The sequence below is a fragment of the Lynx canadensis genome, chromosome A3, assembly GCF_007474595.2.
Source record: "Lynx canadensis isolate LIC74 chromosome A3, mLynCan4.pri.v2, whole genome shotgun sequence".
Classification (NCBI taxonomy): Eukaryota; Metazoa; Chordata; class Mammalia; order Carnivora; family Felidae; genus Lynx; species Lynx canadensis.
This window is the reverse complement of record NC_044305.1, coordinates 24,382,956-24,406,867: the sequence shown is the minus strand read 5'-3', so window position 1 is coordinate 24,406,867 and position 23,912 is coordinate 24,382,956. Positions and strand designations below refer to the sequence as shown.

The 23,912-nt window shown below is 44.6% G+C and overlaps 1 non-coding gene across 1 annotated transcript; it reads right to left on the bottom strand.

The window, feature by feature from the left end:
* Positions 1 to 8,617: 8,617 nt before the first annotated feature.
* Positions 8,618 to 8,720, bottom strand: LOC115511331. Its single transcript, XR_003968001.1, has one exon. It is a non-coding gene; the product is annotated as a U6 spliceosomal RNA (small nuclear RNA).
* Between the last annotated feature and the right edge of the window lie 15,192 nt (positions 8,721 to 23,912).

The following is a 23,912-nucleotide window of genomic DNA, read 5'->3' as shown; positions in this document are numbered from 1 at the left end:
TACTGAGATGCCGCTGCTTTTTCAAAGGGAGGTATGGGGGCATCTGGGTGGCTCAGTTGGTTAAGTGCCAGACCTTTGATCTCAGCTCGGGTCTTGATCTCAGGGTCTTGAGTTCAAGCCCCGCACTGCGTGTGAAGCATACTTAAAAAAAGGGCGGGGGAGGTGTTTATCTATTGATACAGAATGGTCAATCTTCAGGATAACACGTTAAGTGAAGAAAAAAGAAAGCAACATGCAGAACGGTGTGTCTAGTATGTCATTATTTGTTTAAATGAGAAAAAAAAAAATCCCACAAGTATTCGCCTACATATGTTAAAAAAAAAAAAAATCAGGCTGAATATACAAACAACTAACAGCGCTGCCCGGAGGGTCCCCCACAGATGCCCGTTCCACTCAAGGCCACAGTGGGCAAATAATTGCCAGACAGGCCTTCTCTCAGCCCAGGCGCCAGCCTAGGGCTCTGGGGAGGCTGCGGGGCACCCTAAATAATAGGCAGAGACAGGCCAGGCCCTGTGGCCAGCCACATTGCCTGCCCTTTGAACCTGCCCTTTGAGTGTTTGCTTTTGTAGACACTTAGATCTCCAGCTTGGAGGGCGGAGAGTGGTGGAGAGGGAAGGAGACGGCCCATTGGTTGAGGGGCCCTCTCGATTGCCCTCATTCCAGAGTCCAGCACTTAGACTCTGAATTAATTTGGAGGCTGCGGGGGGCCGGGGTGTGGCGGGGGGGGGGGTTGGGGTCCAGATCCTGAAGATGCCCATTGGTGGGGACGGGAGGAGACAGAATAATGCAGTTCTGGGAAGACCCCTCCCACTGCTCCACCCTATCCGGGTATCTCCCCACCTCCCTAACTCCTTTTAGGCCCTCTCAGATTTGTAAAAGTCCCTTGGGTCTGCATTGACGTCACTGCTTGGCGTTGAGTACAGAGCTGGGGTATTTCTTGAAGAGCTGGGAATAGGGCTCCCCCAGGACCCCCCACCTCAATCATTCTCATGCTACAATGCTGTGTCAGGGGTGGTGAGGTGGCCTATGAGAGTCCCAGGAGCTGGCTGCGCCCACCCATAAACAGGCTTCTCCCCTTGGAGGAGCCCTCAGACTCAAATTAAGGGTGTGTGCAGCTATATATCATTATGTTGAAATCCTCTGGTTATGTGTCTGACTGTCCCACTATTTCCAGGAGTGTCAGGACTATATTTGTTTTTGCCCAGTGCTGTATTCCCAATGTCTTGCTCAGTGCCTGGCACACAGAAGGCACTCAATATTTATGGAATGAATTAATGCTCTCAGATGTGGTGTCTCTTGGCTTCAGCCCACAGACCTGGCTATCCTTGGGGTGGGGATCAGGAGCTCTGCAAATCCCAGTGTCTAATGTCCCTAGCTGAAGCTGGAGCCTTCCCCCTTGATGTTTTCTTGCATCAAAAAATGTTTTCTTGACTCTCGTGCACTAGAATCTGGGCTTCCATGATGCTTTCATTCCAGCTTTTACTGAGAGCCTCATCCAGGGGTCCTAGTAATCCAGTGGTCTGGGATGCTGCCACTCCCTTTCATTTCTGAGTCTGTCATTCCTAGAGAGGGAGTCTTTCTGAGTCAAGCTGAGTCTTTCCCTCCTAGAGAGATAGACATTGTCTAAATAATTGCACAGAGGAATGCAAAATGGACACAGTTTGCTCTGAGAACTTGTAACAGGGGTGCCTGGCCCAGTCTGGCCAAGGGTCAGGAAAGCTGTCCTAAAGTGAGATCTGAGGGAGGCGGAGTTCAGACAAAGTGGGGGCTGGGGGTGAGAAGGGGAAGGCAGCTCCTGCTAGCCAGCTGCAAAAGTCCCCTCCCGACCTGGCTACCCCTCTGCTGGCTCTGCTAGCTGGCATTCCTGACAGCATCTGCCCGAGGTCAGCCTCTATCTGCAGTAGCCAACCTTTACTCCATACTTCCAGGAGAGGGCACCCCGCTCCTAGGTTTGGCTTCTGCCTACTGCAGTCCTGCTGTCTTCTATACGGTTTATTGCTCCCTCTTGTAGAAGAAACTAAGGCTCAGAATTGTGATGGGTATGGTTCATTGCCTGTTGACTTGTTCTGACTTAGTCCATGGAAGCATCCACTCTGTTGATAGTGACATTCACCATAATGATACTAGTTGACATTTTTTAAGTGCTTCCTATGCTCCACTCTATGTTAGATGCTGCAATGATACCTATTTTACAGATGAAAAACACTGAGGCTTATAGTGGTCAATTGGCCCAAAGTTAGGAAGCACTGATGACATCTGACTCTTGGGCCCCTGCTGGTAAACGCTGTGCTCTTCTGTTTTCCCATCTTGTTCTTCCTTCTACCCAGCCACACACTGGAGAGTGCCAGATGCTGGATGCTAGGAAGACACAAAGAGGAACAGTTCAAAGACCCTTTCCCCTGGAGCTCCAACTTAGTGAACATGTGAGTGTCTACACATGAATGCAGTCATATAAACCCTCACACACATACTCATTCACACATATACACTTTCCCCACCATCACACACAGACACACACATATTCACACAATGTCACATGCTCACATATATTCAGATACACATGCAATTAGATGTTAGATAAGGATTGATCTGTGCTTTAACTGCCAGAGCCCTGGGACCCAAGGTTTAGCCAGTGATCTGTCAGCTGTTTGTTAACACCCTGTGCTTCCTCTTCCCTTTTCTTCATTCGGGAAACTTTGCTGGCTACCCACTTCAGGGCAGGCTACTGGAGAACACAGATGACTCAGGCCTGGCTCCTGCCCTCAAGGAACTTCCTAGCCCTGGGGGAGAAAGACTCACCAAGAACTGCCGCATAGACCATCAATGCCAGGGCACATCTGAGCAGAGTGGAGGGAAGGGATGATGCACAGCCTGGAGGCTGTGGAGGTTTCTCAGAGGAAGAGGCACCCACCTGGGTCTAGAAATAGCCAGGCAGGGAAAGCGGAGAGACCTGCCCTGATGTGGGGACATTTGCAAAGTCATGGCAGAGTAAAAGAGTGGGGGGCAAATAGCAGCTAATATCATGACCTCTTTCAAACCCTCTATATAGATTATCCTGTTTAACCCCCTCAATGATCCTATGGGATAAAAATCATTATTAACTGCATTCTATAGATAAGGAAACTGAGGGTCAGGAAAACCCAGCTTACAAGCTGCAGAATCAGGATCTGAACCCAGCTACACCTCGTTCTCAGGTGGAGGCTCATGGTCCCACAGCTCTACTGCTTTGGCTGCAGTCATTTCTGCTTCTTACACATATACACCTTTCCTCTCTCTCCTTCTGGCACTAAGGGGGATGATGACAGGTTCAACAACATAGTGTCACCCTCCCAACTCATCTAAGGACACTGGTGGCTCCTTTACCTACTGTGCCATTCTGCCCAAGAACTTCCCAGTAGTGTGCCCTTGGAGACCACGCTGTTTCGTTTTGCTTTTGGCAGACAGCTTTGTAGAGTGTGTTGTATTGCCCCTAAATTCTTCACAGAGGACGGAAAGTTCAGAAGGCCTTGACTCCTCCAGGGCAGCCACCAAATCTTGGGTTTCTCCACGTCCCAGCCTCCAGCTTCAGGCCTGGTCCAGCTACCTGGTTAAGGTTTTTGGACTGGAATGGTAGTCCTTGGGGTATTTGCCTAGTAGATGATGTTTCTGATATTTTGAATTAGTTGCCCAAAAAAAAGTATTAAGTATGAATTAGTTGCCAATTAAAAAAAATTTTTTTTTTTCTTATTTTTGAGAGGGGGTGGGTAGGGGCAGAGAGAGAGGGAGACGATTTGGTCCTTGAACCCACAAACTGCAAGATCATGACCTGAGCCTAAGGCGGATGCTCAACGGACTGAGACACCCAGGCACCCCAGTTGCCAATATTTTTTTAATTGGAGGAGTTGAAATGAATATCCACATTTCTAGGTTCTCTTAAAAAAATGATCAGATCTGGCAACTGAGTGTATGTTGTTGTACAGCAATGGGTGGGCAAGCCAGATGTTAACTGCCCTCTTTAGATGGGGTATAAGTTCTCCAGGCCAACATACATTCCGTTCCTGCCCTCTTCAGTTGTTCTGCTAATCTGATCTCTGACTTACTTTTCTCAATGGTCCAGAATCATCCCAATGAGCATTGGTTGACATTCTTATTTGCATAGTAACCACTGACTTGTTTGCCACTATGCTAGATGTCCCCATATTTCAGGACTTCCTGAATTCTTGTCTTGGTTATGATTTACCTATCTTCTAGTTGCCAACCAGGATCCTAAAATGTAAGCATTAATAATAACTCCTTAGGAGCACCTGGCTGGCTTAGTCTGTAGAGCATACAACCCTCTCTCTTTTTTTAATGTTTATTTATTTATTTTTGAGAGAGACAGAGCATGCACAAGCAGGGGAGGGAGAGAGAGGGAAAGAGAATACCAAGCTCAAATACCTACACAGGGCTCCAACTCACAACCATGAGATCATGACCTGAGCCAAAATCAAGAGTCAGATGCTCAACCAATTGGGCCACCCAGGTGGCCCTAGAGCATGCAACTCTTGATCTCAAGGTTGTGAGTTTGACTCCCACATTGGATATAGAGATTACTTAATAAAATATTTATTTAAAAAATTTATAACCCCTGGGACACCTGGATAGCTCAGTTGGTTGGGCATCTGATTCTTAGTTTCAGCTCAGGTCATGATCTTGTGGTTTGTGGGTGTGAGCCCTGTGTTAGGCTCTGTGCTGTGTGGAGCCTACTTGGGATTCTCTCCCTCCCTCTCCCTCTGCCCCTCCCCTGCTCACATGCACACATGTGTGCTCTCTCTCAAAATAAATAAATAAACTTTAAATATATATATAAACTCAAGCTTACAGGATGGATCCTTGTAGTTTTTTTCTTTTTTTTTTTTCCTTTTTTATGTTTTATTTATTTCTGAGAGAGTACAAGAAGGGGAGGGGCAGAGAGAGAGGGACGGTGATCTGAAGCAGGCTCTGCACTAACAGCAGTGGAACCTGATATGGGGGGCTTGAACTCAAGCCCCCAACGTGGGGCTTGAACTCACAAACTGTGAGATAATGACCTGAGCTGAAGTCAGACGCTCAACTGACTGAGCCACCCAGTTGCCCCCTTGTAGCTTCCTTTTGAGGTGGGCAGGCCTGGAATTGTTACACATTTGACAGAAAGGGAAACGGGGATGAGCGCTTACCTGAAGCATCACAGAGTCAGCCATGAACAAGTGCCTGGGGCTTGAATAGTTCACACAGACAGGGAGTTTGATGTGCTAGTGGTCATGTGGTATGAGGATCAGATGATGAGGACTGTGCTCTGAGATCCTGGATCTTGGGGGTAGAAGAGGAGAATCCAGGGGGAGGACAAAGAGCTTGGCATCACTTCCCTATGGTGGTGTGAGGCTAAATGTGGATAATTCTCTGCCCTGGCATCCCGTTATCTATCGCTGTGTAACCAATCACCCTGCTTAGTAGCATAAAACAACGATCATTTACTATTATCTTTTGGTTTTAGGGGTTGCTTGAACTAAGCTGGGCAGTTCTTGCTCTTGATCTCTTGTGTAGTTGCAGTTAAGACAGTGGCTGGTCTGGTGCCATTTTGAAAGCTTCCTCACACACATGGCTGTCAGTTGATGCTGGCTGTCAGGATGAAACCTGCACATGACCTCTCCGTGTGTCCTGGGCTTCCTCCTAGCATGGTAGCTGGATTCCAAGGGCAAATGTCCCCAGAGAGAGACAGGTGAAAGTTGTGTCACCTTTTATTTTTTTAACTATTCTTTTTTTTTTTTAAGTTTATTTTGAGAGAAGAGAGCATGTGAGCGAGCAGAGGAGGGACAGAGAGAGAGGGTGAGAGAGAATCCAAAGCAGGCTCTATGCTTCCCGTGTGGAGCCCAACACAGGGCTCAGTCTCAGGAACCGTGAGACCATGACCTGAGCTGAAATCAAGAGTTGGATGCTTAACTGATTGAGCCACCCAGGTGCCCCAACTATTCTTTAGAAACATTTTTTCTATATTCATGTAGATAAAATTGACATAGAACATTGTTTAAGTTTAAAGTATAATGTGGGGGTGCCTGGCTGGCTCATTTGGAGGAGTATGTGACTCTAGATCTTAGAGTTGTGAGTTTGAGCCCTATGTTGGGTGTAGAGATTACTTACTAAAATTAAATAATAAATAAACTTTAAAAATATGCAAAGTATACAATGTGATGATTTGATATACATATATATTATGAAATGATGACCACAATAATAAGGTTAGTTAACTAACTATATGGTTACTGATCACCTCATATAATTATCAGTTTTTTTGCTATAGTGGTAATGGTGGTGATGAGAACCTTTAAGACCTACTCTCTTAAGAGCTTTCAAGTATACAATACAGTATTGATAACTATAGTCACCATCTTGTACATTAGATCCCAGAACTTAGTTCATCTTCTAACTGGAAGTTTGTACCCTTTGACCAACATTTCCCCATTTCCTCAACCCCAGCCCCTGGCAACCACCATTCTACTCATTTTCTATGAGTTTGACTTTTTGAGATTCCACATACAAGTAAGACATGCAGTATTTGCCTTTCTCTATCTGACCTATTTCACTTATAATGCCCTCAAGTCTATCCATGTTGTCCCAAGCGGCAGGATTTCCTTCTTTTTATGGCTGAATAATATTCCATTATGTGGGGGAAAGTGGCATATTGTTTCTTTATCCATTCATCCATCTATGGACACTCAGGTGTTTCCATGTCTTGTTTGTATCACCTTTTATGATCTAGCCTTGGAATTTATATTGGCATCACTTCCACCATACTGTTATTTGAAGCAATCACAAAGATCCACCCAAGTTCTAGAGAAAGGGCCATAGATTCTACCATTTGATTGGAGAGTGGCAAGGTTCTTTTTTTTTTTTTTAATGTTTATTTTATTTTTGAGAGAAAGAGAGAGACAGCTTGAGTGGGGAAGGGGCAGGGAGAGAGGGAGACAGAGAATCTGAAGCAGGCTACGGGCTCTGAGCTGTCAGCACAGAGCCCGATGCAGGGCTCAAACCCACAAACCGTGAGATCATGACCTGAGCTGAAGTCGGATGCTCAACCGACTGAGGAGTGGCAAAGCTCTGGAAAAGCAGGAGGGATAGGAGATATTGATGTGATCATTTTTGAAAAATATTCTCCTCCACACCAAATAGCTCTGGAGTCAGATGCCTGTGTTAGAATCCCAGTACACTTATGGCTCTAAGTCTCAGTTTCCTCATCTGTCAAATGGGACTAATAGTAGCACCTATTTCATGTGATTGCTATGAGGATTGAATGAGACAAGATCCCAAAGTGCAGAGTAACTGGCACATGGCCAGTGCTCAGTAGCTCTTGCTATTGTTGGGACAGATCATCATGCTAAGCTCTGATGAGTGTGAGTCACCCTGCCAGGCCACCGCCTGTTTGTGTGTGTGAGGAAGCCTGGAAGTATGTTCAAAGATGTGTGCACAAGTGGGTCTATGTGCACATGCCCAGAGGAGCTGAGTGTGTGTGTGTGTGTGTGTGTGTGTGTGTGTGTCAGTGTGAGTACTTATTGAGATGGGAACTTGGGCAGAGTCCTGTCTGTGCACCTGAGGACACATGTAGGGCTGTGGCTGTGTGTGTGAGTATGGGGGACAGGAGAGAGAATGACTGGGGCTGAGTGTGTGTCCACAGCTGTGCACAACTAGTATCAGATGTGTTAGATGGAACCATGAAAGTCCACAAGAATGTGGGATTTGGCCAAGCCTATGTGTTAGATTGTGTGTATACATGTGCATGAGTGTGTGTGTTTGCTGAAAGGTGTCTGTCCATGCATGATGCTTGGAAAAAATGAGAAAATGTAGAAACAAAGAACGCTTTCAGACCTTCCCAGGAATGTTTGAATCAAATGAACCCTTGGGGACTGTGACCAGCTGGAAAGACAAGGCACACCAGGTGGAGAGGTGTAGAGAAAGTCTTTTCTGAGGTTCATAATCACACTTGGCTGAGAGCCAGGGGCCCTATTAGGGCCAACAGCTTCCCACACACAGTTGCCTCCTCAGCTTGGAGGACAGCTCCACATCTGGGCCCTCCTCCTCATCATCCCTATTGCTATTAGTAGATAATTTGTTAATTCATTCAAAAAAATTGTTTTAGTCAACTAGTTTATTCTTTGTTAAGTTTTTGTTTTATTTTATTTTATTTTTGAGGGGGGAGGGGCAGGGTGAGAGAGAGAGAGAGAGAGAGAGAGAGAGAATGAATCTTAAGCAGGCTCCACACTTAATGTAGAACCTGATCTCACAACCGTGAGATCATGACCTGAGCTGAAATCAAGAGTCGATACTTAACCGACTGAGCCATCCAGGCGCCCCTTAAGTTTTTATTTTAATTCCAGTTAGTTAACATACAAAATATGAAACACTTCACAGGGCACCTGGGTGGCTTGGTCCGTTAAGTGTCTGACTTGGGCTCAGGTCATGATCTTGTGGTCCGTGAGCCCGAGCCCCGGGTCAGGCTCTGTGCTTACAGCTTAGAGCCTGGAGGCTGCTTCAGATTATGTGTCTCCCTCTTTCTCTCTGCCCCCCCCCCCTTGCTCACACTCTGTCTCTCTCTCTCAAAAATAAGTAAACATTAAAATTTTTTTTTCAGAATATGGAACATTTTACAAATTTGTGTGTCATCCTTGTTCAGGGGCCATGCTAGTCCTCTGCCCATCGTTACAACTTTAGTATAAGTGCTGCAGGTGCGAGTCATTCATTCAAATATTTATTGAACACCTACTATGGGCCAGGAACTATGCTAGAGGCTGGGGATCAAGCAATGAACAAAGCCCTGTCCTAGAGGAGCTCATGTCCTAGTTGGAGGGGGTATTATATCCATAAACACATATTTCATGGACAAATGTCACATCAAGTGGTGGTAAGTGTCATGAAGAAAAATCAGAGGGATGGGGTGACTTGGGAGGTGGGAGATACTCTAGAAAGGAGGTCAGGGAGGCCTCTCGAGCAGAAAACTCAGTGTCTAGGGGACATTTTATTTATTTATTTATTTATTTATTTATTTATCCCTAGATTTTTAAAAATGTTTATTTATTTTTAATTTTATTTTTAATTTTTTTAGAATTGCTAGAAGATAGTAAATATATTTTTTAAGTTTTTATTTTAATTACCCATTGTTCATCACAAGTGCACTCCTTTATCCTTATTACCTATTTAACCCTTTCCCCTACCCATTTCCCCTCTATCAGAGTTACCTATATAAAAAGTTCTCTTAGTTAAGAATATGTTTCTTGGTTTGTCTCTTTTTTTTCCCTTTGCTTGTTTTTTTTTTTTTTTTATTTCACATATGAGTGAAATCATATGGTATTTGTCTTTCTCTTATTTTGCTTAGCCTTATACCCTCTGGATCCATCCATGTTGTTGCAAATGACAAGATTTCATTCTTTTTATGACTGAGTAATATTCCATTGTTCCATTTAAAAATTTACATCCAAATTAGTTAGTATATAGTTCAACAATGATTTCAGGAGTAGATTCCTTAGTGCCCCTTACCCATTTAGCCCATCCCCCCTCCCACACCCTCTCCAGCAACCCTCAGTTTGTTCTCCATATTTATGAGTCTCTTCTGTTTTGCCCTCCTCCCTGTTTTTATATTATTTTTGTTTCCCTTCCCTTATGTTCATCTGTTTTGTCTCTTAAAGTCCTCATATGAGTGAAGTCATCTGATTTTTGTCTTTCTCTGACTGACTCATTTCACCTAGCATAATACCCTCCAGTTCCATCCACATAGTTGCAAATGGCAAGATTTCATGCTTTTTAATTGCCGAGTAATACTCCATTGTATAGATATACCACATCTTCTTTATCCATTCATCTATCGATGGACATTTGGGCTCTTTCGATATTTTGGCTATTGTTGATAGTGCTGCTATAAACATGGGGGTGCCTGTGTCCCTTCAAAACAGCACACCTGTATCCCGTGGATAAATGCCTAGTAGTGCAATTGCTGGGTCGTAGGGTAGTTCTATTTTTAGGTTTTTGAGGAACCTCCGTACTGTTTCCAGAGTGGCTGTACCAGTTTGCATTCCCAATGTTTATTTATTTTTGAGAGAGAGGGAGACAGAGAGAGACAGAGCATGATTGTGGGAGGAGCAGAGAGAGAGGGAGACACAGAATCCAAAACAGGCTCCAGGCTCAGAGCTGTCAACACAGAGCCCGACATGGGGCCTGAACTCGTGAACCACGAGATCATGACCTAAGCTGAAGTTGGACGCTTAACCGACTGAGCCTCCCAGGCACCCCTAGGGGAAGACATTTTAGGCAGAGGCAACAGCAAGCACCAGGACCTTGGGTGAAACTGTGCCTGGCATATCCCAGGATCAATGAGGAGACCATTGAGGCTGCAGTGAAATGAACTGGGGGCAGAGGGGAGGAAACTGGGTCCTAAAGCGGCCAGGAGACTGGGAACCATGAGCTTCAGCAGGGGTGGCTGACTCTCCTTCCTCTCCTTTGCCTTCCCCACCACCCCTCATGTGTTCCTTTCCTGCCACTGCTCTGCCAATTTATCATGGACTGGTGGCCTAAAACAACTGAAATTTATTCTCTCAGAATTATGGAGACCAGAGTCCCAAATCAAGGTGTCAGCAGGGCCACATTTCCCCCAAAGGCTCTAGGGGAGAATCCTTTCTTGCCTCTTCCAGCTTCTGCTGGCTCTGGGAGTTCACTGGTTTATGGCCACATCCCTCCAATCTCTGTCTCCATCTTTGTGTGGCCTCCTCTTCTCCCTCTGTCTCTTCCCTCTTCTCTTCTCTTCTCTTCTCTTCTCTTCTCTTCTCTTCTCTTCTCTTCTGAGAGAGCTTGTCATTGGATTTAGGATTTAAGCTCACCTTGAGATCCTTAACTGAATTGCACCCGCAAAGGCCCTTTTCCCAAATAAGGTCACAATCACAGGTTCTGGAGTTAGGATGTGAGTATATCTTTTGAGGAGCCACTGCCCAACCGACTGTACTTCATTTGTCCAGGATCTAAGGCAGAGCCTAGTAGGGCCTCTGTGGGTCTCAGCTTCTACCTTTGTAAAAGTGGACAATAGCATAGTCCTAACAGAGTTCAAGAGGGAAAGATGATGTCATGGATAAAAAAGTGTTCTATAGTGCCCCACATATGTAGGTGCTCAATTTTGAATTATTATTTGGGGGATGTCCCCCATGAAATTAGTCACTTTATCAAGTTTCTTGAGCTTCTATTGAGTGCAGAGCCTCTCCTAGGCGCCATAGGAGTCAAAAAGGAAGGGGCAGACCCACCATCAGATCCCCCTCCTGAGGCTGCTCTGGTTGGCAAAGAGTACCTGCCACCCTCACCCTTTGTGATAGTTAATTTTATATGTCAACTTGATTGAGCCGCAGGGTGTCCAAATTAAACATTATTTCTGGGTGCCTCTGTGTTTTTCTGGATGGGATTAGGATTTGAATCAGCAGACTCAATAAGGTAGATGGTCCTCCCCAATGTGGGTGGGCACCATCTAATCCACTGAGGGCCTAAATAGAACAAAAGGCAGAGGAAGGGAGGATTTGTTCCCTTCCTGACTTCTTGTTGAGCTGGGACATTGATCTTCTGCCCTTGAACTGAATTACACCTTCAGCTTTCCTGGGTCTCCAGGTTGAAGATCATGAGATCTTCTTAGTCTCCATAATCATGTGAGCCAATTCCTCAAAATAAATTTCTCTCTCTTTTTTAACATGGATGAATCTCAGATACTAAGTTTAATGAAAGAAGCCAAGTAAAAAAGAGCATGTGCTGTATAAGTCCACTTATATGAAGTTCAAGAACAGGCAAAACTAATTTATGTTTATAGAAATTAGAATAGTTGTTACTTGGGGCACCTGGGTGGCTCAGTCGGTTAAGCGTCTGACTCTGGATTTCAGCTCAGGTCATGATCTCGTGGTTCGTGAGTTCGGGCTCTGCATCAGGTTCCACACTGGCAGTGTGGAGACTGCTTAGGATTGTCTCTCTCTCTCCCTCTCTTGGCCCCTCCCCAGCACACTCTTTCTCTCTCTCTCTCAAAGTAAATAAATAAACTTAAAAATTAAAAATAAAAAAAAAAAAGAATAGTTGTTAGTTTGGCAGAGGGATTGAGGACTCTCAACTGGGAAGGGACATGAAGGAGCCATTTAGTGGTCTGGAAATAGTCTGGGTAGAGGTTACATGGGTTGAACAAAAGTAAAAATGCATGAAGCTGGCCACTTAGGTGTGTTTCATTTACTTAACTGTATATCACAATCGCAACTTAACAAGACTGCCAGTACCAGATGTTGACAAGGATGAGGAGTACCAGGACTTCTCATGCTTTGCTAGTAGGGGAGGAGTAAATAGCTATAACCTCTCTGGGGAGCTGTTCGGCAATAACTTGCAAAGTTGAAGTTGTGCGTGCCCTTTGACCCACCAATTCTATTCCCAAGTCTATACCTGAGAAAATATCACACATGTGCACAAGAAGACATGTACAATACTGTTTATAGCATCCTTGTTTGTGAATGTGAAATATTAGAGGCAGCCTGAAGTGGGATGACTGGGTGGTCAGTTGGTTAAGCATCTGACTCTTGGTTTCGGCTCAGGTCACATCTCATGGTTCCTGAGATAGACCCCCGTGTTGGGCTCGGCACTGATAGCACAGAGCCTGCTTGGGATTCCCTCTCTTCACTCTCTCTGCCCCTTCCCTGATTTCTTTCTCTCTCTCTCTCTCAGAATAAACAAATAAACATTTAAAAAACAAAAAAAAGAAGCAGCCTGAAGTTTCGTCAACAGAATAATAACATGTGGTGCACTCATGTAATGTAATTATGCATACCAGGTGGGTTAGAGAGAAGACGAGGCAGCGAATCATAGGTAGTAGATTTGTAAGGGCCTCAAAGATCAAGTCCAGGGGTGCCTGGGTGACTCAGCTGGTTAAGTGTCCTACTCTTGATTTCGGCTTAGGTCCTGACCTCACAGTTGTGAAATTGAATCCTGTGTCAGGCTCTGTGCCAAGTGTAGAGCCTGCTTGGGATTCTCTCTCTCCCTCTTTCTCTGTCCCTCCTCTGTACTCACTTTCGCTCTCTCTCTCTCTCTTTCAGAATAAATAAATTTTTTTAATAAAGAAATAAGTAAAATGATAGGATTAAAAAAATCAAGTCCATGCTCTATTTTAGACATGAGACTGATGCACAGAGAGGCTGACTGATTTGTCCAAGGTCACACAGCAAATTAATGAACAAGTCAGGTTAGGCCAGGTTTTCTTATTCCCAATCCAGTACTCATCCCTAGAGGTAGAAAGGATATTAATTATAATCCCTGTTCAGGGAACTAACTTGGGGGACCGAAACAGCCCCAACATGGGGAGGTAAGCACAATCATGTTTTGGGTGTAGGGACACACTGCCTGCAGAGATGGCCTATGACCAGCTCAAGGTCCAGCTGCCCCATCACAAATCTTATGAAATCTTCACCACTTCTCTGAGATCACGCCAGGGTTTCTCAGGGGCCGTCAGCAGGTGCTATGACCAAAGGGAGTTGGGGCAGAGTGAAGATATTGGTGCCAGACTCTTCCATGAAAACTCTCATCCCATCAGGATCTACCTTTGATTCCCACCCTGGGCCCACCCCTGCCCTGCCTGTAACCCTCCTGCACTCAGCCACCCCATCACTCCTTGTTGCTTCAGGCTTCCCCATCCTTGGTCCCTGCCACTAAGGTCCCATCTTAGATGTTTCCTCTGTGGCCTCTGAACCTCTTCTATAGAAAGCATACTTCTTGACCTTCCCAGAATGTTTCCTTTCAGGGACTCTGTACAAGGGTAAATAAGGGGCCCTGATTTGAGGTTGACTTTACTTGATGGAATGATTCTTTGTAAAATTTGTCCAGAGAGATATCCTAATCTTCACAGAGGTCATTATGGTGGCCTTGTCTCCCCTCCTGAGCCTCCTGAGACTTCCCCTAGAGCCCACTCAAGCAGAGGCCTCTAATTTCCTATCAACTCCATGCATCTTAGAACCTTCTCCACTCCCTAGTGCTCCTTGAACACTGTTGCTTCAATTTAACTGTCTGAGCCTCTCTTTCCTCAGTTGCAGAGTGGAGATGGTGAAGTATTGCCAAAGAATGCTCTTGGTTGTAAGTAATAGAAAACCCAGCCAATAGTAGATTAGGGGACTTTGTCTCACAGGAAGTCTTGACACAGGGAACTGCTCGTGTTCTTTCACTGGCTTAATGATGTCATATCCAGTGTCTCTGTGAGTCTGTTGGCCTTTCCCTCATGTTGTGGCCTCATGGAATATGTTGTTCCATAGATGACGTCATTCCATGTTCCAGGTAGAAGTAGAAAGAAAAGTAAAGGAAGAATGAGCAACCTGAGTCTCTTCTTGGAAAGTCAACGTATTCCCAGAAGTTTTATCCAGTGGTCATTCTCTTCTGTCTCATTGGCCAGAACTATGTCACAATGCCCCCCGCCCCTTAGCTAGAAGCTAGCTAGAGAGGGGAATATCGATGAAGTCAGTCACTAACAAACAGTATTCACACACACATCAACCTCTCAAGGATTACATAAGCATAGTGCCACCAGAACAGCTAAAATGTAAAAGGCTGACAATATCAAGTGTTGATTAGAATGTGAAGCAACTAGAACTCTCATACATTGTTGGTAGGAGAAAAAATCGGTACAACCCCTTTGGAAAACTATTTGGCAATGCATACTAAAGCTAAATGTCCAAAGTCATGCTGCAAAGGCAGGCTTCAAGCCCAGGTATGGTGACTCCAAATCCTGTGCTTCTTAGAGGAAACAGGATCTCCAACCAATGGGAATGTAAATTAGAAAAGCCTTCTTAGGGAGATATGGCAGGATCATTATTAAAAATGTAATGGCCTTTGACTCAGCACGTTCATCATCACAACCTACCCTAGGACACATATCCGTGTGGCTAGAAAGAGGCATGTGCAATTCACTTCAGCATTGTTTGTAATGGGAAAATAGGAAACAATCCAGATATCCCCCAGTAGGGTACTGAGGTGAGCCATTGCATTTAGTAAGGCTCTTAGGAGTGCAGTGGGTAAACGTGTGGACTCTCAGTTCAAATCTGGGTTCATTTACTTGGATAATATACTTACCCTCTCTAGGCCTCACTTTCTTCTTATTTATTTATTTAATACTTAAAAAAAAATTTTTTTAACGTTTATTTATTTTTGAGACAGAGAGAGACAGAGCATGAATGGGGGAGAGTCAGAGAGAGGGAGACACAGAATCTGAAACAGGCTCCAGGCTCCAAGCTGTCAGCACAGAGCCCAACGTGGGGCTCGAACTCACGGACCGCGAGATCGTGACCTGAGCCGAAGTCGGCTGCTTAACCGACTGAGCCACCCAGGCGCCCCACTTTTTTTTTTTTTTTAAGTAAGCTCTACACCCAATGTGAGGCTTGAACTCACAACCCTGAGATCAAGAGTTGCACACTGTACCGACTGAGTCAGCCAGGTGCCCCACATTCTTTCCATTTTAAAGGTAAAGAACGTGGGGTGTCTGGCTGACTCAGTAGAGCATGTGACTCTTGATCTCAGGGCTGTGAGTTTGAGCCCCACATTGGGTGTAGAGATTACTTAAGAAAGTAGAATCTTTGGAGCGCCTGAGTGGCTCAGTCAGTTGAGTGTCTGACTCTTGATTTCAGCTCAGGTCACAATCCCACAGTCATGGGATTGAGCCCTATTTCTGGCTCCACAAAGCCTGCTTGGATTCTCTCTTTCCCTCTCTCTCTGCCCCTCCCCTGCTTCTGTGCACAAGCATGCACATGCATGTTCTGTCTCTCTGTTTCTCAAAATAAATAAAAACTTAAAAAAAAATTTAAATAAATAGATTAATTAATTAATTAATTTAAAAAATGGAAAGAATGCTAGTGACCAGAGGCTGTCAGGTTGAAATAAGATACGCACAGGAAGCACAGAGGGAGGATGGGGCCTGGTCCCTTGGAGGCACTTGAGCATATTTTCACAGCATACACACTGTGGAATACAGGGCAGTGGTTAAAGAGAACTAGGATATCTCTGTGTACTTGTATAGGAAAGAAATTTCTCCTTTTTTTTTTTTAATGTTTATTTATTTTTGAGAGAAAGACAGAGTGTGACTGGGAGAGGGGCAGAGAGAGAGAGAGAGAGAGAGAGAGAGAGAGAGAGAGACAGGACTTGAAGCAGGCTCCAGGCTCTGAGCTGTCAGCACAGAGCTCAACATGGGGCTCAAGCTCACAAACCATGAGATCATGACCCGAGCTGAAGTCGGATGCTTAACTGACTGAACCACCCAGGTGCCCCAAGGAAAGAAATTTCTAAGTCCTAGGGTGAAGTAGGAAAAACTAGTTGCAGAAAAACTTGACCCTGTTGGACAGCAAAATTATTTTTTTAAGTTTATTTTTTTATTTTGAGAGAGAGAGAGAGAGAGAGAGAGAGAGAAAGAGCACTCTTGCAAGTTGGGAAGGGGCAGAGAGAGAGAGGGAAAGAGAGAATCCGAAGCAGGTTCCATGCTGTCAGTGCAGAGCCCAATACAGGGCTCCATCTCAGGAACCCGTGAGATCATGACCTGAGCTGAAATCAAGAGACCATTGCTCAACCGACTGAGCCACCCAGGTGCCCCAAAATGATATTTTTCTATATGTTTATGCCACAAATCTATAGAAAACAAATTCTGGCGGTATATGTACCACATGTATGACTGTGTTACCTCTAGGGCAAAGGAAAAATGTTGCTGTTTTACCCCTGGGCTCTGCCACTTACTAGCTATGTGATCTTGGGCAAGTTATAGTGCCTCTCTGTGCCTCAGTTTCCCCATCTTTAAAATGGGGATACACTAGTAGCTACCTGATAAATGGTTGTGAGGATTAAATGAGCAAATACACATGAATCACCTAGAATAGTGCCTGTAACACAGTGTAAGACAACTGTTAGTTTTTACTTATGAAATTAAATTTCTTTTCATTCTTCTGTGCCCTTTCACTGTGCTAAAACTTCTCTGTCTTGGTCAGAAGTGGGGGACAGCTAGCCCCTCACAATTCCTTCAGGGTCTTATGCAGAGGAAAAGCTTGAAAAAGTTTAAAGGGTTGTACTGAAGACACAGGGTTAAGACAAGGACAGCAGGGTAAGGACAGGCCTGTGGGTGGTGGGAAGGAGTGGGCCTGGAGGTGGGGGAGTGGAAGAGGGGATGCAGCAGGGCTCAGGTTCCAAGAACAGGGCCTGATGACCGTATTCGTCCAATTTAAGATCCATCATTGTAATACGCACCATTATTTTATGTAACACTACGTAATTTTTACTTGCACCTCAACTATTACATATATCCCAATTTCAAAGATATTAAAAGGCAAACAGATGTGCATCGTAAAATCATTAAAATATGGGTCCTTAAAGCGCTGAAAGATTATAATGCCCTCACCCCAAATTTTTAATATCCCACTAAACCAAGTATAACAGGATTTACCCTGTGATGATTACTTTGAAGTTTTTAAGGGGGAAATAGTAAATGTCAAATTCTTTCCTTAAAACGTATCTCATATCTCATCTTTATTCCCCTGCATGGGCTGAGTCAGCCTGTTGGGTGACCCGGGCCTGCCCTGGGGGAGGGAGGGAAGCCACACAACTGAGTTCTTTGAGCCTCCCCCCTGCCCCGAGGGTGGCAGCAGCAGCTGGAAAAGGGCCCAGCTTTATGGGGAACAATGGTGCCAGCCAGCTGCGGGTGAAGCAGGGCTGAGCAGCCTGGCCTAGCCTGGCCTGGGTCCAAAAAAGTGACCTTGCACCTAAGGGGTGCACTTCACTTGGGCAAAGGTCTGAGAGATACAGGGAAAACGGACAGGGGATCCCCTCAACATTCCTAGTGAACAACTATTGTTCCCTCTGACTCACTGAGTCCAATGTCAAGTGATGATTTGTATAATCTTTTATAAACATGCCCAGGTCATGTTGTTTTGACAGTATCTGTCTGACACATCAGATAAAGTGTCTGACCCACCTGATCATTGGAATGAGATCCACATGACTTGAAGTAAGAATATCTCCAGGACAGGGAAGATCCGTGGGCACCTGCCTGCCCCTACTCCTTCAAGCCAATCTTTACCGTGACATAGTAACTGCCTGGGTTCAAAGCCCACCTCTAACACTTCCCATGTGCATGATCTTGGGTGAATTACTTTGCCACTGTGGTAGCTAGCCTCCATGATGGCCCTCAGTTGTTTTCACCTCCTGATATCCAATGTGTAGTCAGTCCCCTCCTACAATGACTAGGGCTGACCTGTGTTACCACTAGGGTATTACAGAAATGACAGTGTGACTTCTGAGGCTAAGTCAGAAAATACACTTCAGCTTCCACTTTGCTGGATGGGTTGCTCTAGAAGTCAGCTGCCATGTTGTCAACACACTCAAGCATCCCAATAGAGAGATCCACAGGCAGATAACTGATATCCCATGGCAACTGCCAGCCACTTTGCTAACCCTGTTCCTGAGCCACCTTGGAAATGGATCCTCCAGCCCTAGTCGAGCTTTAAGATGACTGCAGCCCTGGTTCACGGCTTGCCTAGAATCTCCTGGATTGCCCCAGGCTAGAATTAAGAATGCTCTTAAATTCCTGACCCACAGAAAATGTGTGAGATAATAAATGATTATTGTAGTTTTAAGCTGTTAAGCTTTAGAGTAATTTGTTATGCCACAAGTAGATAATGAGTACAGTCCTCCTTTACCTCCCTTTCCTCATTTTTGAAATGAAGATGACAATACTACCTGCTTCAGGGATGCCTGGGTGGCTCAGTCAGTCGAGCAGTTCAGCATCCATCAGACTCTTGATTTCGGCTCAGGTCATGATCTCACCGTTTGTGAAGAGCCCTGCACTGTTAGTGCAGAGCCTGCTTGAGATTTTCTCTGTCTTTCTCTCTCTGCCCCTCCCCTGATCTCTCTCTCTCTCTCTCTCTCTCTCTCTCTCTCTCAAAAATAAATAAATAAGCATTAAAAAAAATAGTACCTGCTTCAGAGAATCACAGTGAGGATTTAAAAGATTGCCTGGGAAGGGTCTGGCTCCTAGCAAACACTCATAGATAGGAGCCAATATTACTGTATTATTTTACAGCCTTTATTAATTGAGAGCAGAGATGAAGTACTGTGGGAGGAAGAGAGCCAGGAGGGAGGATGAAGTAGCAACACCCAGTATCTTCTTGATTTTCTGGGCAATTCAATTCTACCTCTCCTCACATATCCTCTCTCGAGACAGAGACAGAAGTCCTGTGGGAACCTCAGTCTCCTCAGGAGGCAGAGTGAGGAGCCATTGCTCCTTGGAACATCCCTCTTACAATTTCAGTCTCCACCATCCCCACCTCTGGAGCTTATCAAGTAATTTCTTTCTCATCTGCTAGCAGGCCCTATCAACAGAATTCGCTTTATCTCACCGCTTTCCGGGATGTTCCCTTACCACTGGCAGCCACATGGCTAAGGATTGCTTTGCTCCTTAATGGAACTCTGAGAACCAAGTTTAAATTTTAACTCTGCTACTGATTTGCCTTTTGTCAAGCCACTCAACCTCTTGAGGCCCATTTCCTCATCTGCCAAACAGAATTTTGCCTCAGGGCTGTTGGCAGAAGAAAAATGAAGCAAGACAGTGAGATCTGAATGCTTTAAGTGGAAATAATAAACTATAAATGCCCCAAAGTCTGTCAGGTGCTGCCCAGCTCCCCACTCTACCCCATTCTTCCCATAGTCAGGGCCACTGAATTCTCACGTGCAGGCTCTGGTCTTGCTCTGGGCTTGAGACCAACCTTGTTTTTTAATCAGGGGATTTTATTTTGTATTTAAATTTTTTTTAAATGTTTATTTATTTTTGAGAGAGAGAGAGACAGAGTGAGAGCTGGAGAGGGGCAGAGAGAAAGGGAGACACAGAATCCAAAGCAGGCTCCAGGCTCTGAGCTGTCAGCACAGAGCCCGACATGGGGCTCAAACTCACGGACCGTGAGATCATGACCTGAGCTGAAGTCAGACGCCCAGATGACTGAGCCACCCAGGTGCCCCTTAATCAGGGGATTTTAAAGAGATTTGATTTCTTTAATCAGGGGCTCAGCTATGAGTTGAAAATGTGCCCAGTACCATGTTTCCTATGTCAAAGACTAGTTCAAAATAAACTATTTTTAAATCAAAGTAATAAAATCCCAGTATAGAATATTGACCTTAAATTTGGATGTGCATTTGCAGCAGCCTGAGCGGTTAAGGTTGACACCTGGACCCACCTCCAGAGATTTAGATTTCGTTATCTAAGGTGGGGCTTGGACATTGGGATTTTTTTTTTAATTTTTTTTTAACGTTTATTTATTTTTGAGACAGAGAGAGACAGAGCATGAACGGTGGAGGGGCAAAGAGAGAGGGAGACACAGAATCAGAAGCAGGCTCCAGGCTCTGAGCCATCAGCCCAGAGCCCGATGCGGGGCTCGAACCCACGGACCGCGAGATCGTGACCTGAGCTGAAGTCGGACGCTTAACCGACTGAGCCACCCAGGCGCCCCGGACATTGGGATTTTTAAAAGCTCCTCTGCCTCCTCACTCCCCTGAATGAAACAATTGTTTTCAAGACGCTGGACATCAGGTCATGAAGGACAGTGATCCCCAATAACTGCATCTCAGAACAGAGTTCAAGAATACATATAGAGTTACAAAAATATCTGGCAGCCAACGGGTAATATTCCCGATACCTGGCATTCAATAGGAGAATGTACTAGTCGTGCCAAGCAGGAAATAATGAGAAGAAAAAAGAATGGAAACTGACTCAGGGGCACCTGGGTGCCTCATTGGGTTGAGTGTCCAACTTCGGCTCAGGTCATGATCACGTGGTTCCTGAGTTAGAGCCCCAACCAGGCTCTCTGCTGTCAGCACAGAACCCTCTTCAGATTCTCCGTCTCCCTCTCTCTCTGCCCCTCCTGGCTTGTGCTCTCTCTCCCTATCTCAAAGAATAAATGAACATAAAAAAAATTTTTTTAAATAATGAACAGAGCATCAGTGAGCTGTGAGATAACATCAAGCAATCTAATACACATGTAACTGGGGTCTCTGAAGGTGAGACAGAAAAATTACTTGAAGAAATAATGGCTGAAAAGTTTCCAAATATGATGACATAATTGCCAATGTAGAGAAGAAAAAAAAGGGGAATCTGCTTTTTAAAAAACTACTAGAACTAATAAAAAGGTCAATATACAAAAATAAATTGTATTTCTCTATACCAGCAATGAGTAACTAGAAATTGGAATAAAAATATTATTTATAGTAGCATCCAAAACTATGAAATACTTAGGAGTAAGTTTGGTAAAGGATATGAAGTATCTCTGTACTCCAAAAACTATAGAACACTGCTGAGAGACTTAAAGATTTAAATAAAGACTTAAATAAATGGAGAAATATACTGTGTTATGGGTCATAAGACTTAATTCTCCCCAAATTGACCTAGAGATTCAGTGCAATCCCAATTAAAAATTGCAGTGGGCTTTTTGTAGAAATTGACAGGCTGATCTTATTTATTATTATTATTTATGCTTTTTTTTTTTTCATTTGAGAGTGAGAGAGAGAATCACTTGGGGTGGGGCAGAGGGAGAGAGAGAAAAAGAGACAGAGAGAGAGAGAGAATCTTAAGTATACTCTGTGTTCAGGACAGAGCCTGACGCAGGGCTTGATCTCATGACGGGTGATCACAACCGGAACTGGAGCTGATATCAAGAGTCTGGCGCTTAACTGATTGAACCATCCAGGTACTCCTGATTCTTAATAATAACATATTTACAGGGCACCTGGGTGGCTCAGTCGGTTGAGCCTCCGACTTCAGCTCAGGTCATGATCTCGCGGTTCGTGGGTTCGAGCCCCACGTCAGGCTCTGTGCTGACGGCTCGGAGCCTGGAGCCTGCTTCGGATTCTGTGTCTCCCTCTCTCTCTCTCTGCCCTTCCCTCACTTGTGCTCTGTCTCTCTCTCTCTCTAAAATAAATGAACATGAAAAATTAAAAAAAAATGTTTAAAAAAATAATAACATATTTATTTATTTGCTTTATCCTATACTACACATACATTCCGTAGTTCCAAAATTACCATGCCAATATTAATAGTAACAGTAAAAACACCAAATGAAGGTTTGGTCTTCAGAATATATCTCCTTAAGTGTATAGACTCTCTGTGTTCAGAAGTCACTCTATTATTTCTTATTCATTTTAAGCCCTGGGAATGAATTATATCAGTTTGATGGAGAAGAGAACCGGTCCCTGAGGACAACAGTATTTAGATGTCAGGTGAAACAGTTGGCAGGAAGAAAAGCTGGAATTTGAGGTGTCACAGGGACTCAGAGAAGACAGTTTTTCATTACCAATGGAAGGTCCACAATTGTACTGACGGCTGCTTAGAGCTCACACATGACAACGAATATATGTTTATTGGATAGTTATTTATATTCCAGTGTGAAATAATAGAATATATATATAAAAGTTTCTGCCCCGGTTCCTGGCACAGAGTTTCTAAAACCCTTGTAATTTTCCAAGTGGTAAAAACACTAGGAGCATCTTTTGCTCTAATGTTTTGTCTTTGACCCTGGTTCCCAATACAGAGCTCCTAGATCCCTTGGAATTTCCTGGGTGATAGCATCTTTTATTCTAATGAGTCGACTCTTGGTGGGCTCCTGAATAGCTTCCGAATGGGACCAAGCCAAGATTAGAAGCTTGGAACTTGCAGCCCCACCCTCCAACCTCGGGGAAGGGAGAGGAGTTAGAGATTGAGTTAATGACCAAGAATCATTAACTAAGAAGGGACATCTGGCTGGCTCCGTTGATGGAGCATGTGCCTCTTGATATCGGGGTTGTAAGTTCAAACCCCATGTTGGGTGTAGAGATTACTTTAAAATCTTAAAAAAAAAAAAAAAGGAAGAATCATTAACTATACTATGTGATGAAACCTCCATAAAAGTCCCAAAAGTTTGGGGTGTGGGGTGCTTCTGAGTTGGTAAGCACATCCATGTGCCAGGACAGTGGTGCACCCCAAGTCCACAGGGCAGATGTTTCTAGAAGTCCACTGTGTGTATCTTCCTCTGGTTGTTCATTTGTATCTTTTAAAATATCCTTGGTAATAAATCAGCGATAGTAAGTAAATTGTTCTCCTGGGTTCTGTAAGCCACTCTAGCAAATTACCAAACTTGAGAAGGGGGTCATGGGACCCTCCAATTTGTAGCCAAGTGTGACAGAAGTTATAGTAACCTGGGTACCCACTCCTTGTGATTGGTGTCTGAAGTCGGTGTCTTATTAGACTGAGGGAGCCCTTAACCTGTGGGAACCATGCTAACTCCAGGCAGTTAGTGTCAGAATTGCTTGGTATGGAAAACCCCCACATCTAGTGTCAGAAATGTTGTGAGTGTGGTAGTTGCAGTGTGAGAGTACAGGAAATCAGTGAATTTTTCCTAGACAGCCAGGCACTGTGTTTGGTACCTTATGCACAGCTACCCATTTAATCTTTGTAGTAAGCCTGTGGGGTCAGTATGGTTACCATGTCCATTCTCCACATGAGGAATTGAGTTACAGAGAGATTAGACAACTTCTCCAAGGTCGCACAGCAAGTGAGGAGACTTGATTTCTCACCCAGGCTGTTTACCTCTAATCACGAATGCCCACTGGATTTAGAAACATAGCAGTTGTTGGTGGCCTTAAGAAAAGCAATTTCAGGGGCGCCTGGGTGGCTCAGTCAGTTGAGCGTCCAACTTGGGCTCAGGTCATGATCTCACGGCTCATGAGTTGGAGCCCTGCATCGGGCTCTGTGCTGTGCTGGCAGCTCGGAGCCTGGAGCCTACTTAGGGTTCTGTATCTCCCTCTCTCTCTGCCCCTCTCCTGCTCGCACTGTCTCTCTCTCAGAAATAAATGAACATTAAAAAAAAAAAAAAGCAATTTCAGAGGTGCCT